The sequence below is a fragment of the Protopterus annectens genome, chromosome 2.part1 (assembly GCF_019279795.1).
Source record: "Protopterus annectens isolate FY-2018-M chromosome 2.part1, PAN1.0, whole genome shotgun sequence".
In the NCBI taxonomy this organism is placed as follows: Eukaryota; Metazoa; Chordata; order Ceratodontiformes; family Protopteridae; genus Protopterus; species Protopterus annectens.
The window spans coordinates 693,583,367-693,602,437 of NC_056729.1; the positions used below are offsets into that span (position 1 = coordinate 693,583,367).

At 43.1% G+C, this 19,071-nt stretch overlaps 1 protein-coding gene across 1 annotated transcript in view; it reads left to right on the forward strand.

The window, feature by feature from the left end:
• LOC122794902 overlaps positions 1–19,071 on the forward strand; it is a 2,498,277-nt gene that overhangs the window by 135,790 nt on the left and 2,343,416 nt on the right. The window lies entirely within an intron of this gene.

The following is a 19,071-nucleotide window of genomic DNA, read 5'->3' on the forward strand; positions in this document are numbered from 1 at the left end:
ATAAAGGGTCTCAAACATATGTCATATGCTGCCCAGCTGAAGAAACTTTATTTATTTATTTTACATTTGTTGACCGGGCTGGTCTAGCTGGATATATTTCCATTTTCAGTAGAGGCCCGAGGAGAAAAGCTCCAAACAGTAAAAACATCAAATACAAACAATGAAGGAATGATAATTGTTACATAGTACATAAACATAGTAGAAATAAAGTATGCATCTTTTTTTTTTTTTTTGTCAACCAGTATGTATAATTGTATCATTGTGATGTTCAGTTCCTCATAAGAGAAAATAATGAGGAAAAAAAACAAAAAAAAAACTTAGTATGGTATAGACAAATATGAGCTCAGGCAAGGAAGGGTTAGTCTGGTTTACTGCTTTTTTTTACTAGCTCTATTCAATCACATACCGCCTACTCAGAGGTGATCTATGTCTGACGTACAAGGCCATGTCCAATCCGGAATTAATGGACATGCTCCACCTCAGAAAATCCAAATCCATCAGAGTCACGAGAGCAAGAGATTTGAACCTCAAAACAAAAATAAATAGGACGTGCTGGAGGGACAGATTCATAACCCAGAGGCTCCCTACACTCTGGAACAGAATCCCAGTCCATGTTAGGCAGAGCCCCTCACTAACTCTCTTCAAGAGAAATCTTGACGAGTGGATGGGAGATCGTAGGTTTACCCCGGGGGTCATCTCTGTGTCACTACTAGACAGAGGCACAGTAAACTAAACCCTAAATGGGCATAGTATTGTCATCCTAAGGGGTGGTGAAAGCCACACACACTCTGGCTAGGCTTATAAATGCCCTAGGGCAGATAGCCTAGTACGAACCTATGAACCTATGAACTAGTTGCAGTTATAGGTGGCAAAATCTCAGGTTTTAAGAAATGTTGAATATGTGGGCACAAAAGCTTGTACCAAGGCTGGCACTTACTGTGACTATTATAATTTGGTTCAGTGCATTTGAAGCAAGTCTGTGAGATATACAAAGGGTTTGATAGGTCTTTTGAAAATAAGTTGATTCTTAAAGGTTTAATGCCTAATGTAGGCTCATTCCAAGAGAAGTCTTCCTCTTCATTTGCTTCCTGCAGTTGACTATTTCAGGGGCTAAAGGTTGTTTCCAAGTCTTTTAATTCTTCTAAAACCAGGCACAAGAGTAATGGCAATGGGATCTCACACAAACATTGGAAAGATGCAAGAATATCTCATTCTTCTAAAACTCTTTCCCTGTTCCTCCCAAGAGAAAAAAATAGATAATATTAATACCCCTGTTGTTCCTAGTGACTTTTCTAAAATTGTCATTGATAGTGATAGAAGATCAACTTCCAGTATTTTCTTCACAGGGCAGCCTCTCCTCTTTATCTGAAGCAGAACTTTGAAGATGCATGCCTTCTGTGGAGCACTGTTTTCCAGATCTGCTCGATGTTTCCATTCCATTAAGCCTGTTTAGTCATGACTTTAACCATAAGATGTTGAGAGCTCTGCTGGAAATTACAGCTGGGAGCAAGTCTCATCCCTACCCTCTTCTGATACCAAGGATGATATGAGTGCTACTTCCTTGTTGTCCATTCTTGATGTCTCCTGTCCTGCCCCCACTGTATCAACAACAGTTCTGACAAGACCGATCAGCATCTTTCAGATGTTGAATTTGATATTGGCAGTGGTTTCAATCTTGGGACTACAAATATGTACATTAGTGTCTTCCACAGAAGTTAGCCATCAATATCTTGTGGCTTCAGTGCTTTTGCCATTGGTTTTGAGTACCATTCTAGAATATAATGGCAGGGACTGACTGTTGTGACAGGCATGAACCTTGACACCTGCAGCACTGTTCCAGATTTCTGATGTCTTGGCCTTTGAACTCTCAGGCTTGGGGCCTTCTGTGCTGAGCTGTTCTGATATTTTTTCATTGTTTATGTCTAGTTCTGACTGACTTGTACTGAACTTAAAATCATTATCGTCAGCACTGGTGCTGATGGATGCTAATTTTGCCCACACTCTGTCAATATACTTGTCAATTTGTACATTAGTGATGAAGACTGTTCCACATACACCACCCAAATGTCCCTTGACTGCCTGGTTCTTCTGCCTATAGGTCTTCTCAGTAATAGGGATAACAGAGAGCCACTGGAGCGATAGTTACTAGGTATCTGGTCCTGGTTTAGCTGCCGCCCCCTGCCCCCACCAGTTAGAGGAAGAAAACATAAATGCATGAGGAAGAACATAGACTTCCGCAGGAGTTTTTCTCAGCAGACACATAATGGAGACTGAATAGATTCCCTTCCTTCACCCAATAATTCCAAGTTTGTGGAAATCTTAGAAAAATGAGGGAAAGTTGGGTGGCCTCCAGACTCCGCTACATCACTACATTGGATATTGTAGGAGGCTTTTTTATCACCTCCACTATCTTTGTGGGTGGTACACCTGACAACAAGATGGTTGCTGTTGTTCTCAGGGAAGCTTGGAAAGAACTTGAAGCTGTGCCACCAATCCATATAGCATCCTCTAGCCTTCAGAGTATTGGAATTCTTGGGTACAGACACTGGTGACTGACTGTTATTGTTGCAGTGGCCCACACACCACAGAGCCCTGCCTTTTATACCCAAGACAAGGATTCCAGGAAAAGGGATTACTTTGGGAAGTTTGTGTCTTTGAATTTTCACTGTGTTTTTTTTTTCCTCCCTGCTGCCTACTAGCCATCCAGCCTTGCCGTTGATTAGTCACCATTCATGCTTTGGGTCAGTGCTGTCATGCATGCAACCATTGGAACTTCCTTTTAGTCATGCTAACCATACCCTTCCCTCGTGGCTGATAAGGGCACCCATGTCACCATGGGGGCATCCTAAACTTTTCATATGTCATATGCATCCCCCCCCCCCCCAATGCACACCTCCCTTTGAACATCCATCACCAGCTTGAGATTTTATTTATTTATTTAATTTTTGTTAACTGGGAAAGTCTGACTTGGAACAAAGCCAATTTTCAGTATGGGCCCAGGGAGAAGCACTCCAGACACATTTCTGGATCACTAAGCTGGCATCCCTCAGTCTTACAGCTATTGTGGCCATGCCTGTCTTCATTTGCACAAGAACAGTAAGCTGACTAGAACCACTATCTCCCGTCTCCCAGGATTCTTGACACTCCTTTGCTGGGTGATATATTGACTGTAGTAGGGATGACTAAAGATCAGGCATTGGTAGGAAGATGCTCATTACCCCACTGTTTTTGTCATGGGAGTGGATACCTGATAGCGATATGGCGGATGTTGTAACATTTGGGGACTGGGAGTCAGTTTTGTAGATGTCTAAGTTACCTTTTGTGGTGTTCACTGATAAGACATTAACTCAGTGCCTGTTGTAGCAGGCTTCTTAGGCTTTAGCAACTCATGACTGTGTCTGAGATGAGTCTTTCAAAAAAGAGATTACTACTATCTCTGTCTCTTCTTACTTCTTTCTGAGTTTTGAGGATACTGCTGAGACCCTGTCTTGTACAGAATGATTAACTCCCCACCTTTGTCTGGCCAGTGGCTCTGGTGGACAAAGACTCATTTTTATTTGGCTTTTTCCCAGGGAATATACCATCAGTAGAAATACCACCTCTAATGAAATACCTTTTTAAGGGGGCTACAAAATAAATTTCATCCCACAAAAGTTTTAGGTATAGTCGTTGAGACGTGATGCTTTTTATAGATTAGTTATCAAATCCTTCATTTCAAGATGTATATACTGACCTGTCCAAAGAGCCCACTTCTCAAGGCCCTGTTACTAAATTAGCTTATTTTATACAGCACAGAAACAATTTATATTCTTTGAATCTCCTTGTGTTTTGTAGACCTAGTTCTGCAAAAGGTATCAGTTATACATGGTCTTTAAACACTTCACCCAGTAATGGTAAAGTTGGTTACAAAAAGGTTTGATTGAGAAGTGCACACTTCTGGTAGGTATGTATTAGGACAGTTAATTTTGCACGGTACAGTACTAGTAGAGTGAAATATTTTTAAAAAGTGGTGATGGAATGTCTAATGTTTCTTTGAAGAACAAGATCTTAAAGTGAACACAGACAACAGATACCCCTATTAAGTGTTGGTGAGATAGTGGATGCTAATTTCAGATGGATGCTTCAGGAACAGTTATTAGAAGACATGAATCACTCGGGACAGACAGTTCCCAGATGCTGTTAAGAATTAGCTCCTCAATTCTTAGTTAACTTCTTGGTTTGGTGTCAAATTCTAGAACATTTCAAAAGAATTCAAGAAGAAAAGTAGAGCAGTGGATAAGATAAAGCAGATGTCACTTCCAGCTTTATCAAAGTACTATAAGAATTTTCCAGCATTTATGGCAAACCAGGCATGTGAACAAAAAGAAATAGGATTAGAAATCCAGCATAGCAGGAGGAGAGACCTTTTAGCACTAACCTTGTCAGTCCAATCTTACTGTTTTCACCCTGCAACATTTCCTGTCTTTTAGGAGGAAGATTTTACAATTTTCTGAACAGTAATGTTCATTAACAGCAGACAAATTGGTCAAAAAGGTAGTATCATCATGCTATACAACAGAATTTAATTTAAATCCATTTCCATCACTTATTCGTTTCACTTCAAGAGGTCGAGTACACTTGACTGTACCTCTTAGTTAACTGACTTTGCTAGTCTGGCAGTACCTTTTGAAAATCAGAAAAAGGTTTCTAGTCAAGATGCTTCTTATTTTAAAAAAAAAAGAAAAAAAGGATCAGTGTAGGCTCGTATTAGTTTTCATAAGTTTGAACAAGATTAGTGATACAAAAAAGTTCACAATTTTGATTCTCCAGCTTGCCTCATCTCATGGTAACTGTAGGCACCCAAGATGGCTATTAAATGTCTCCATCCGGAAGGCTCACATGCAATATCTCAGGTTTCTTGTGGGGGGCTCACAGTAACAGTTCCACCCCTTGCCATTTAACTTTTGCACTAAACCAGAAAGCACAAAATCTTGTATTGCAGTTTTTGCTCACCCAAGCCTAATTGAAATCCACATCCACACTTAACAACTCGCATGCCCTGCTTTAGGCATTTATCTTTGCAATGTGCATCTTGCAGTTCAGTAAACTTACAGTGCCTTCAGAGCTTCTGTATCTTCTTCAATTCCCTGACATATCAAAAGATATATTTAGGGGTTATACCGCATACCATGTAATAACCATCAGGACAGGATGTAACCATTGATGATTCTTTTCTACATAAGAGGCAACAGAAAAAATTGACTGCACAGTTAATTCTCAGGTCTCTGGGGTAATGTGCTCTTCTATCTTTTTGATTTCCAGGCCGGGGTTACACATGAGAATGGTACATTCGTACTTTGAAGTCTAAGTACAGAGCCTGTGGAACATGTTTACCTGTAATAGGTGCATAGGGTCATAGTTATATACAAGTTAATGACCGCCAGGGCCTTTATAAGCCTAGCCATACAATCCAACTCAGTTATGTCCCTATGTATCATGGGAGTTTATTAGAAAGTTGTATGTTAGTTAGAACCTTTTTAAAGGTTATGTGGGGAGTATATTAGTTTGTGTCTTACTGTCTGCTTCTGTCTATCAGAGACTTGGGGGCTAGATCCAAGGTGAATTTCAGATTATCCATCCATTGTTCAAGGATACACTTAAAAAAAGGGTTAGGGATGGACTCTGCTTCACATGGATGGAGAGCCTTTTCCAGAGCACGAGAATCCTCCAAGACGCACATGTCTCTTCAACATGTCCTTTTTGTATGTGACAAACAAAGTTTAAATCATTTGATCTTCTGGTTCTGATGCTGTTCACTTTGTAGATGTCCAAAAGCTCCATCAGAGCTGGATCCGAGGATGCCTTGTATGCCAGGCATAGATCGCCTCTCGGTAACCTGTAGGAGACAGGATCTAGAGATGGGGCTTTAAGGCGATCTATATAGGACAGTCCCTGGGATTCACAAAGGTTACCGCTAAGTGTACACTTTCTGTATTCAAGAACATCTCTACCACATTATTTGTGCTGTCTACTCACCCAGAAGGGCTACACTAAGTATACATTTACTGGTAACCTTTATGAATCCCAGACAATGTGTTTATACTCTGGATTCTTCTGGTAAGGAACCTTTGTTGGTGTTTCAACTACTGCATATGTCTGGTCAGGTATATGCTGAAGGTGGCATTATACTCAATGATGGGTCTGATAAAGGCTGAATAAAGTGGCAGTTTGAATTCTTGGACCTGGACACCATGCCCTTACTTATAAATTGAGCGATATTGAATGATTTTCATACTGCCTTGGCTATATGTTGATCAAAGGCCACATTACTGTTTGCATTGGATGCCCTTACTAATAAATTGAGCGATATTGGATGATTTTCGTACTGCCTTGGCTATATGTTGATCAAAGGCCACATTACAGTCTGCATATCTTCCCAGATCCCTGACTACCGAGTCAACTTTTAAGGGTGTCTTATCAATGGAGTAATTAACCTTGGTAGCAGTTTTCCCAAAAGGCACTGTAATGCATTTCTTGGCATTGAGTTTCAGTTTTAGTCTGTGAGTTTGATACCAATTATTTTTCTGTGCTAGACCATCTTCTAGATATTTATGTCTTGGGGGAATCTATGATAGCTCCTGATTTGCAGTCACCTGCAGACTTGGTCAGCCAAAGACCCTTGACACTATCCTCTATTTCCAAGAAATAGATGCCAAATATGAGTGGTCCGAGCACAGAGCCCTGAGGTACCCCACTGGTGACCAGTCTGTTAGTGGAGGTGTTATCACCAATCTTCTGCCTGTGAGTCAGCTGGCAATCCAGCAAGTTATGTAGGGGTTTATGCCCAGATGTTCTTCGTCTTCCCTTGCTGCAGTCCTGACAATTGGGTATAGTCCGCGTCCCAGTCGGCCCGAATACCAGAGTATAAGGCTGACGTCGGTCATGGCGCCTTAGACTGTCAGTCTTTTGCCGCATGGTCCGATGCAGAAGCAATTTTGCGAGTGCAGGTTGGCGTTCTGAGATTTTCCGAAACCGGAGTTTCAGACCGAGTACAGAGTTGGCTAAGAGAACATTTTGGTTTTCTTGCCTCAGTATTTAACCGGATGTCAGAAAAAGTGAATAACTGTATTTCTTGTGGGAAGCAGATACCGCATAGGAATTATCATACATTGTGTATACGTTGTTTAGGGCCTGAGAAGGACGTGGTTGGTTGCCGCTCTTGTGCTAGATTTAACAACACTATTAAGAGGAGGCGTGATCGTGCTAGGTAAGTGTTTGGGAAGCGCAACAATTATACTATGCCGTCGGATGCTCCGACGCCTGCTTCATCTAAGAAGCGCAAGGACAAAACAGTGAAGTCTAGGGGTGAGGAACCGGCAGTCCCGGACGGGTTTTGCCAGGAGTCTCTATGGAGTCTCAGGCAGATACTTTACTGTTACAGGATGTGCCCTCTCAGGAGGTAGGCCAGGCTGAGGGGCTTCTCAGGTAACTGTTCTTCCCTCTCTTCCCAAGGTAGTTAGGGCCTCTCCTTCTGTTGCCAAAGCTTCTTTTAGAGGAAGGCCAAGTTCAGCTTCTGTAGGGGCTTCTCCTAGCATTTCGGGCTCTGTGCCTAAGAAACATATGCTTAAAATGGCAGAAGATTTGATTACTCTGATTAGAGGTTCTATGCCCCCACCTGATAAGAGGCCTAGGGTGGAACAGGAGTTTGATAGTTTTGAACAGTGTTCACAGGCTTCAGAGTCTTCTGTGGAAGACTTGCAAGAGTTTCCTACTTATTCTGATTCTGATGTGGATGATTCCACTCCTTCAGCTTCTCCTCCTGAGGATTTTTCATTTTCAGAGACTCTTCACTCCATGAGGGAGCACTTTAAATGGGAAGGCCAAGATTACTCTGACTCCAGAAAAAGGCTTAGGGAATTCTTGTTTTTGCCCCAGCATAGGCCCTTAGCTATTCCTCCGGTGTTGAATGTGGTGGAGGATGTTTTTGCAGAGGCTTCTCTGAACCCTGATTCCTTGCCTCCTGCTCCTGTTAAGCCTGATAGGTATTATAGGGTGCCCGAAGCTCATAAGTATTTGTTTAAGAGTCCCAGGGCGGACCCAGAAACTGTTTCTCAGGGGCCTAAAGGTGTTAAAGCTTCTGTGGTTAAAAATCCTGTACCCTCTGATAAAGAGGCAAGGGCTTTGGATAGGTGGGGTAAGAAAGTATATACTTCTTCCACTCTAGCCATGAGGGCGTTGAATTGTCAATTTCATATGCTGAAATATCAGAATTATCTCCTTTCACAATTGAAATCTAAGGTGGATGCTTTGGCGGAAGGTATTGAGTGTAAAGAATTGCTGGATTTGGTTCATGTGTCTGAACAAGTGGGTAAGCATTCTTTGCAGTGTGGTTTTGATGCTGTTCAGGCCTCCTCGAGGGTGGCTGCTACTAGTTCTGTTCTTCGCAGACATGCATGGTTGAAGGATCAGAATTTAGCTGAGCATGTTAAGACCAGGATTTTGGATGCTCCTTTACAGTCTGATGTGTTGTTTGGACCGCCTGTGGAAGCAGTTTTAAAGAAAATGGAGGACAAAGCTAAGTCTATGCAGACTGTTAAAGATTTTTTGCAGGTGCAGCCTCCGAAATTTAGTAGAAATTGGCCTGCTAAGGGTGGACATATCCTGCTTATGGTTCCCAGTCTAGGGGTAGATCTGGGCAGGGCTCAAGGTTCGTTTAGGCCTAGATCAGACAGTTCACCTGCTCAGACTTCTGGTGAGGGCAGGGGTCAGTCCTTTCGTAAGCAGAACCAATGACCTGCCTTTTCAGCTGCCAGTGGACTCTCGTCTGGCAGCTCCTTTGGGAGGAAGATTGTCTCTTTTCAAAGAAAATTGGGATTTAATCACTCAAGACAGATGGGTGCTGGATATCATTCATCACGGGTACAGATTTTATTTCCACACAATGCCCCTTTCAAAGGCATGCCAGATGTTCCTCCTCCACAAAGAAAAGAGGCTCACAAGCAAGTTTCTCAGTTACTCCAGATAGGGGCTATTCAGCCAGTCCCTGTGTCAGAAATTTTATTCTCGCCTGTTCCTAGTGCCAAAGAAGGGGAACACGTGGAGACCAATTTTGGATTTATCTATCCTCAACACTTATCTGGACATTCCCAAGTTCAAGATGTTGACGTTACAGCAACTGTTACCTCTGCTGGGCAAGGATCACTGGATGGTAACTTTGGATCTCAAGGAAGCTTACCTTCATGTGCCCATAAGGCTAAGTTGCAGAAAGTATCTGAACTGGAGATTTTCATTATCAGTTCTCTGCATTGCCCTTTGGCTTATCTACTAGTATTCACAAAGGTTCTGGCTCCAGTGATAGCTTACTTCAGGCTTCAAGGCATTCAAATTTATCCTTACTTGGACGACTGCCTGATTCTGGCTCAAGAAAAGGAACACCTTCTACAGCATCTGGAATATGTCATAGCAGTGCTAAGATGCCTAGGGTATTCTGTGAGCGAAATAAAGTCCAGTCTAGTACCCTCTCAAGACATGTGCTTTCTGGGTGTGAGACTGAATACAGCAGCCCAGATGGCCTTTTTAACCCCGGACAAACAAAAGAGTCTGTCACTTTACTTCCATCAACTATCTCATCAGTCCGTGCTGACTGCAAGGACAGTCCTTCAAGCATTAGGGTTCATGGCATCTTGTATTCTGGTGCTTCCCAATGCCAAACTGCATATGAGGAAGCTGCAATGGTATCTCAAAATGTATGGACACAGCACTGCCAAGATTTGGACACTGTCATTCAAATAATACCTTGCCTTCAAAAGGAATTCTTGTGGTGGGCTCAGGAATGTCACCTAAACAAGGGACTCTCTGTGACCCGGCCAGAGGCGAGTCAGATTTTAACGACAGATGCCTCGGACACTGCTTGGGAGCTCATCTAAATGGAAAGTGGATACAAGACAAGTGGCCTGCCAGACTACAGCATCTACATATCAACATGAAGGAGATGTTAGCAGTCCAGTTTGCATTGATGGCGTTCAAGGAGTTACTTCTTCCAGGGCAGGTGTTGATTCTGACAGACAACACAACTGTCATGTGGTACATCAACAAGCAAGGGGAACACATTCTTATCCTCTATGCAGGCAAGCAATGATTTTATGGGAGACTGCAACTGACTCTTCAGTTTCTGCCAGGAGCACAGAACTCCCTAGCAGATGTATTAAGCAGACAAATCATGGATCCCCACAGTGGAAACTGGATCTTCATGTATTTCAGAAATTGACAGTGTCATGGGGAACTCCAGACATAGATCTGTTCGCTTCTCCACTAAACCACCAGCTGCCAAAGTATTGCACAAAGGGGTTTCATCACACAGCTTGGAAAGTGGATGCTCTGTCTTTCAGTTGGAAAAACCTTCATGTCTATGCCTTTCCACCTCTACCTCTTCTTCCAAAGGTATTACTAAAGGTCAGACAGGACAGGCCAAGGATGATTTTGATAGCTCCAGATTGGCCTCGGCAACACTGGTACCCACTTCTAAGGAGTCTTGTAAAGAAGCCTCCATGGCCTTTACCTCTGATTCCTCATCTGTTATCTCAGAAGGACGGTCATCTGCTCAATGTCAAGCTTCAATCTTCATCTCACAGCTTGGCATATTCTGTGTTGAAACATGGTAGGTCTCAGCTTCCTCAACAAGTTTTAAATGTGATTATGGAAGCTAGAAGGCCTAAAATGGAAGAGATTTTTATTTTGGTGTACAGCAAAGAATTTGGAGATTTCAGAGCCTAATTTGAGTGTGGCTCTTCAATATCTTACTGAGTTATTGGACAAAGGTTTGTCTTTCTCTTCCATAAAGATTCATGCTGCAGCAATTTCAGCTCACTATGATTGTGACCCACCTTTGTTTTCGCATCCTTTGTTCAAGCAGTTTCTTAGAGGGCAAAGAATATAAGACCCCCGTAGAGCTCCTACTCCTGCTTGGGATCTCAATTTTGTGTTGGAAAAACTTACTCTACAACCTTTTGAGCCTGCAGCTACTGCTGAATTGAAATATTTGTCATGGAAGACTGCTTTTCTGTTGACTATTACTTCTGCAAGAAGGGTGTCTGAGTTGCAGGCCCTTATGGCAGTAGAGCCCTTTTGATTTTCCATAAGGACAGGGTATCATTACTAATCCTTCCTTTATGCCTAAGGTGGTTTCTAGTGTGGCTTTAAACCAAACTATTCATTTGCCTACGTTTTTGCAGATCCTCAAAATAAAGGGAAAAGATTTTGCACACTTTAGATGTACACAGGCAATTGCGTTATTATTTGAGCAGGACTAAAGATTTTAGGCAGTCTCAGCAGTTACTTGTTTCTTTTGCTTTAAGTTCACAGGGCAAGCCTGTGTCAAAACAAACTATTTCTAGGTGGATTGGCTTTTGCATTGCATTTTGTTATTCCCATCATGGCAAAGAGGTTCCAGCTGGGATTAGGCCTCATTCCACTAGGGCTACTGCCACTTCAACAGCATTTCTAAGGGGGTTGGCAACTAAGGATATTCTGGAAGCAGCTACTTGGAGTTCAGTGCATGCTTTCTCTAGGCATTACCACCTGCCTATATACTCTAAGGCTAGAGCTGGTTTTGCCACAGCTGTTTTACAAGGCATGTTGTCAGCTCCTGCTACTTTATAATTTGCCAGCCTCCCTTACCTCTGCTTTGGGATTCTACCCAATTGTCAGGACTGCAGCAAGGGAAGGCGAAGAACATAGTACAGTTTTGTACCTACCATAAATGTAGATGTTGATTCCTCCCTCCTTCCCTCTGTGTTTCAGGGTGGTTGTGTAGGTGAGTTTACATGCTTATATTTTTTGTATATATTACTGTATATTTTGTACATGTTTTTTGGTGCAGGTTGTTTTGGGACTTGTCTTTTTGGCTCTTCTGACTTCTGGGGCAAGAAAAGACTGAGGAAATGGTCATGCGCATTAGTACCCTGGCGGACTATACCCAATTGTCAGGACTGCAGCAAGGGAATCCTCGAACATCTACATTTATGGTAGGTACAAAACTGTACTTTTTGTGAGTTTGTCAACTATACCTGAATGGAGTATTGTAACAAATGCCTTACCCAGGTCCAGGTAGGCAGTATGCACAGTTTTCCCTTATTCCATTGCCTTGGTGATCTTCTCAAAGAAGTCCACCAGGTTTAGTAGGCATGACCTTCCCTTGACAAAGTCATACTGGGTTGGGTCTGTTGTCTGAAGGTTGGCTATGTCTTTATTGATCATGTACATGATGATTTGTTCCAAAGCTGTGCATATTAGACTAGTCAGACTAATAGGTCTGTAGTTTCTAGGTTCAGCTGATGGTCCACTCTTGTGGCATGGGATAACAGTTGCAGTCCTCCAGTCTGGTGGCACAAAGCCTGTTTTGAGGCTGTAGTTGAAAAGCAACTCAAGTTGTCCAGATAAGTCATGTGTCAAGCTATTTAGGAAGCATCCTGTGATATTGTTTGGATACATTGAGGCTATGTTTTGGCCTTAGCGAGCACTGCCAGGACATGCTTCCTGTTAATAGCTGGGAAGTGGTTATGCTAGTAGGCATTTCATGGGGGAGTTGGATGGTGAGATTTGAGCTTAATTTGTCAGCCTGAAAATTAGCTGTATCACTCAGCTCAGTGAAATTGACATCATTGACCACCACTTTGGCACATTGATATGTGCTGTCTTTGAAGTTTTGCACATAGTTGTAGAATGCCCTGTGACTGTCTTTAGCCTGTGAGGCCACCTTGATCTCATAATTGGCCTTCTTAGTTTCCTGTTTAGTTTAATTAGAGAGCCCCTATCATTATGGGAGTTGCTGTTCCTGATTTTAGCCATGACTTTTTTTGTTCTATACCCTATTAAAGCTAAGATTCCAGTTGTTTTGGGCTTACTTCTAGTAGGTATTGCAGCCTCTATACAGCAATTTACATGGTTATCCAGGGTCTCTGTGAGCAACTCTGCATAGGTTCCTGTGGACTCTGGATTGGAAGGGGCATTGAATTTTGACAAACTATCACTTAATAGGATGTAGTTTGCATTAGAATCATTCCTAACTGTTGCAGGGGTTACCAAGCTGACTTTTATTTAGAAGGAGACAGCTTTTTTGTGCATAGCGCAACAGCGGGCCGCCCCGCCTAATTGGGTTTAAACTATTCCTGGCTCCACAAAGTCTGCTCTTCACTTTTTCCCTTAGAATTGCTCTATCTCTCAATTTAAACACCATATTCTCATTCTAAGGCCCTTCACTGGTCCAATTAAGTAATCCTACAAGTTAGCACTATTAAACCATAAGCACTACTTACTCTTATACTCTCTACGATTACCCTGTTCTCTATTGGTCCGTCTTAAATTCAGTTTCCCTATATTACTCTAGCATGTCCAAAGGTCAGTCAATGGTTTCCTCTCCAATCCAGCTGGTGAGTCTGGGAATTCTGAAGCAATGTTACAACTGTCTCATGTACACGGACAACCCTCTCCTCCTCCAAACAGGTTCAAATATATGTGAGAGATGCAACTATTTAGCCAAACTGGAGGCTGAGCTCTCTCATCTCAAAACTGGTGTAACCAGTCAGGAGGAGAAGGTAACCTCATACAACACAATTCCAGTATCACATAATCCCACCACATCAGCGAACCAAACACATAAATACACAAAAACATACTCGGAGGCTCTAAATAAAAATCTACCTAAGCAACAGAGACCTCCAAAGCAGACATCCAAGCAAACGCTACCTCAAAACAAAACACGCACAACACATAGCCCACAAAGTCAGTGTGCCAAGCAGCCACAGCCCTTAAGGCTGAATAACACACATGATACTCTTGTAATAGGTGACTCTATTGTCAGACACACTGACGTCCCGCTCACCAGGCTGAATAAAGAGAAGGTCACGGTAAGCTGCCTGTCAGGTGCTAGGATCCGCCACATAACGCAAGCACTCAGGTCACTCCAAAGCAAATAAAAATATGACTCAGTCATTGTACATGCTGGTGTGAGTGACCTGAGACGTACCTCTCTGGACTACATGAAAAGAGACATAGAGGAGCTCTCTGATCATGTAGCCCAGGCTGGTATGACCCCGACCTTGAGCAGCATCTTACCCTCACCTAGAATGATGCCACAGTACAAGACAAAATGATCGATTTTAACAATTGGCTAAAATTTTGGTGTCATTCAAAGGGGATCCAGTGTCTGTCAGCCTGGGATGACATGCTCGACAAGCCACGTTGCTTCGCTAGGGACGGCTTGCACCTGTCACCACTGGGCTTTTGGATATTGGCAAAGGCTCTTGCCACTCCCATAGTGCCTTTTTTAGGCAAGGCTCAAAAGTCAAACCCACCCCCATAGACAGCACAAGGAACAAGAAACTACGGGTAATGCTGCTTAACGCCAGAAGTCTTAACCTCAAGATGCACGCACTCGAAGCTCTCCTCAGTATGGAGAACATCGATATCTGTGCAGTGACAGAAACCTGGTTCAAGGCTCCAGAGAGCACCCCAGCACTACCAGGCTATACCTCATATCATTCTTAGGCTCCAAAACCCGGACTGAACCACAAAAGGAGGGGGAGTTTCCATATTTATCAAGGATATCCACACCTCCAGGTTAGTGGCATTGCACGAAGTATCGGAGACCATCCATGTGCAACTAACAGTGGGCAAGACTGATTTTCAGTTTATAGCATCCTACAGACCACCCTCTCAAAGTCAGCAATCCCACTCGGCTTTCCTGAAAACATTGGAGAACATGAAGATCTCTCCGAACACCATTATATTGGGCAACTTCAACTACCCAAACATTGACTGGGAGCACTACTCAAGCCCCAGCACCTTAGCCCAAAGGTTCCTGGAAATTATAAACTCAAATGCTATGGAACAACTAGTCACCACTCCCACAAGAGGGGACAACATACTAAACCTGATCATTACCAACATGGGGACTCTATGCTCCACACCAGAAGTATATCCCTCATTGGTAAGATCAGACCATAAATTAATTTCACTGGATGTCCACATCCCGACCCCACCCCCAGCCCAGAAAACCACAGTGAAAAACTTCTCAAAGCGAACATCTCACTTCTCAAAACCGAGTGGAATCCTTCAAGGCCCCAGGGCCAGTGGAAACTACGGCCCAAACTGCAGAATCCTATATAAGCGCATTCTACGGACATCTCCAGGAATGCATGGATCATGCTATCCCAAACAAAACCAAGACCCAATCATCCAAAGGCAGGCCTCCAGTCTGGTGGACCCCTGCCATAAATAAACTGTACAACAGAAGGAGCAAGCTACTACATGATAGAGCAAAATCCCTAATAGGGAAGGCATCTCTGATCAGTACTAGCAAAAAATTACGATCCCTCATAAAATCCTCCAAAGCCAGCTTCGAGAGAAAAATTGCACAGGACACCAAAGACAATCATAAGGCTTTTTTCAGTTATGTTAGGAACCTGGGATGCAACTCCCAGACTTGTTCTGAGTTGATTCTAAATGACAAAAAATACACTGAACCCACAGACATCGCCAATATAATGGCAGACAGGTTCAGTGCAAACTCCCCCTCCCCAAAAGAGCAAGTATCTATCCTGGCAGAGGGCTGCCTCCCAAACATCTCTGATGCTCAGGTGAAGGCTGCCCTCTCCAAAGCAAAAAAACACTGCTTCCATGGGACCAGATGGCATCCCAGGTTGCGTCCTACATGAACTCCAAGAGGAACTAATCCCTCAAATAAAACAGCTATACAATCTCAGCCTCACTACAGGATATGTGCCCACAGAATGGCATACAGCAACAGTGGTCCCACTCCACAAAGTTGAAGCCTCTACGGACCCTGGAAACTATCGCCCCATAAGCCTGACTAGCTTAGTCTGCAAGGCTATGGAGAGGATCATCATGGAGCTCGTAAACAAAGACATTGGGGACCTACAGACACTAGATCCTACCCAGTTCGGCTTTGTCAAGGGCAGATCCTGCCTTTTGAACCTGGTTGACTTCTTCGAAACAGTCACCAAAGCCATAGATGAAGGGAAGGTAGTCCACACAGCCTATCTGGACCTTGCAAAGGCTTTTGACACAATACCCCACTCAGGCATCATAGATCAGCTATCCAGCTTAAATATAAACCCCTATGTCACAAGATCGGTCGCAAACTGGCTCAAAGACAGAACCCACAGAGTGAGAGTTGCTGGAGCCATGTCAGACTCGAAACCGGTCACAAGTGGCATCCCACAGGGTTCTGTCCTGGGACCACTCTTGTTCGGTATATACTTTTCCGTCGTACAGGCAAACATGGGAGGACTATGGCTAACCAAGTTCGCAGACGACTGCAAACTGGGCGCCATAATCGACTCTCCAGCTGACACAAACATCCTTCAAAAAGGTCTCACAGAGACAGATAACTGGTGCCAGCGCCATGGTTTAAAGCTAAATGCCAAAAAATGTATAGTCATACCCTTTGGCAAAAACAATGTGTCCACAAATTACCACATAGGCGGAAACCCATTAAGTACAGAGAAAGTTATTAGGGACCTGGGGACACAAGTTGATAGCAATCTCTCCTTTGAAAACCACATTGCCAAAGTGGTTAGAAAGACCTTCTACATAGCCCACCTCATCACGAAGGTTTTCACATCTAGATCAAGAGAGGTAATAGTGCCCCTTTATTCATCCCTCATCAGGCCCAGCATAGAATACAATGCCCCTTTTGGGATGTACCTTACCCGACACCTGCAGCAATTAGAAAGACCCCAAAGTATCTCACCAAGAGGATCAAGGGTCTCAAACAGATGCCATATGCTGCTCGGTTAAAAAAACTGCAGCTCTACTCAGTTACATACTGCCTACTTCGGGGCGATCTATGCCTGACGTACAAAGCTATGTCAAATCCAGAATTAATGGACATGCTCCACCTCAGTAAATCTAAATCCCTTAGAGCCACATGCTCGAGGGACTTGAACCTCAGCACAGAAATAAGTAGAACTTACTGGAGGGACAGGTTCTTAACCCATAGGCTCCCTTTGCTCTGGAATAGAATTCCATTCCATGTGAGGCAGAGCACCTCACTGAATCTCTTCAAGAAGAATCTCGATAGGTGGATGGGTGATCATAGGTTTGTCCCAGGGATTACTCCCGTGTCACTATTAGACAGAGGCACAGTAAACTAAACCTTAAAAAGGGCACAGTATACTCAAATCAAGGGGTGGCGTAAGCCATACAGAATCGGGCTAGGCTTATAATTGCCCCACGGCAGATAGCCTAGTATGAACCTATGAACTTATGACCTTGCCAGTGAGGAAGTGACACTTGTAGAGGTGGGGGTGTAGTGCTCTCCCATATTGGTGAGTACGAAGTCCAGTGTCTTTGATCCTCTGGTGGGTCTATGCATTATCTGAACAAGGGTGTCAGTGCTAATAAAGTTCAGGAAATGTGGGGCCTGCAAGTTTGGGGCAGTGTATGTTTCTCAGTCTACAGAAGGTTAGTTAAAGTCTCCCATGAGTAGGATATTTGGTTTAATGGTGACTGTCTTTAGTAGGTCTAGGTATAAGCTATGGGATTTTAGTAACGTAGAAGTGATCTGTAGCTTGCTAGGATATGGTATGGGACTTTGTCTGTGGTAATTTCTGTGTGAATAAATTCCATTGCATCATCCTGTTTAGTCAATGTAGAGTTTTGCTTTTTGCTAGTATAGATTGAGACTTCTCCATCTTTTGTCCCTGTCTGTGCAGCTGATGGTCTAAATGTGTGGAAGAGACTGAAGCCTTGCACCGCAGGAGGACTTTCTGTGGATTTAAACCATGTCTTGGTAATGGCACAGAAACCTATATCCTCCAGAGTGAGGAGAGCTTGTGGAGTGTGGAATTTCTTGTTTAGGCTCCTGGCATTGTGCACTAACACCTTTAGGTTTCTTTGGAATTTATTTGCTATGTAGGTAGGCTTGTCAGTTTGGCATTGCCTAAAAAAGGTTCTAAAGGGGTGGATAAAGTTTTAGCCAATATTCAGAAGCCTGGGGTAGACAGGTGCAGACCATCTTTGCAAAGCAATGTGGTTTCTTAACTATGTCCTCCCATACTGACAAATGTTGAATCTCCCCGGAAGGACACCAGAAACTAAGCCAGTTACTGAAGTCAGCTATCTTTTGCTCATACTTTGGCATCCTCCTTGGTGAATGTAGAGTGCTGCTGAATGCAAGACATCTACCTGCCTGAGACATTTATTGAGAGATCAGCAATGTCTCTTTTCATATAGTACAAGGAAGAACATCTCTGTTGTTAACGCCCACATGCTCTATGATGGAATCATACTGGTACTTGTGGTGTAGTGACTTGAGTGTGTGTCTAACTTGGTAGATAAGCAACTAACTGTTATCTTCTTCTTGTTCAGTCTGCTCAGGGAGGCATCTGTGTGCCGTACAATGGAGTCCCTGATGACAAGAGTCCTGGGTATGTGTTGGCTTGCCTTATGGGCTTTGGTCTTGGAGCTTCACTGAATGTAGGAGTATGTGTAGTGTTTGTTATTGCTTTTGGTGAATGCTTTGAGCTTTACTCAGTATAGACATTGCCATTTATAGGCTTAGGAGGTCTTTAAGGTTTGGTAAGGTGACGTTTTAGTGCCTCGGCACATAGGTTTGTGTGTGTGTGTGTGTGTGTGTGTGTGTGTGTGTGTGTGTGTGTGTGTGTGTGTGTGTGTGTGTGTGTGTGTTGACAACCTTGTTTGTATGCAAGATTTTTGTCTCTAGTGAAATTGTATGTATGCATCTCATACTGTGTTTTTTTTTCTTTAAGGATTAAATGGTTGCCTGTGAACATGAAACAATTGTAACATTTTCTCAGGATGCCTATATCTGCCAAGTTGGCTATGAAGATATTTGGAAATTGCATGACCTTGTTGTCCAGACCTGTATTTGGGTGGGCTACTGTAGGTGGTGGACTGGGTTATACATAGGTCTCCTTGGATGATCTTTGGGATTTGTCACTAGAGTATGTTAGACTATGTTAAGGTTTGATAGTAGTGTTGCTTAATGTGCAAACTAGCTGCTCTAAGCTTGTTTCTGTGCAATGGCTCTGTTTTAGCTACACAGCTTAC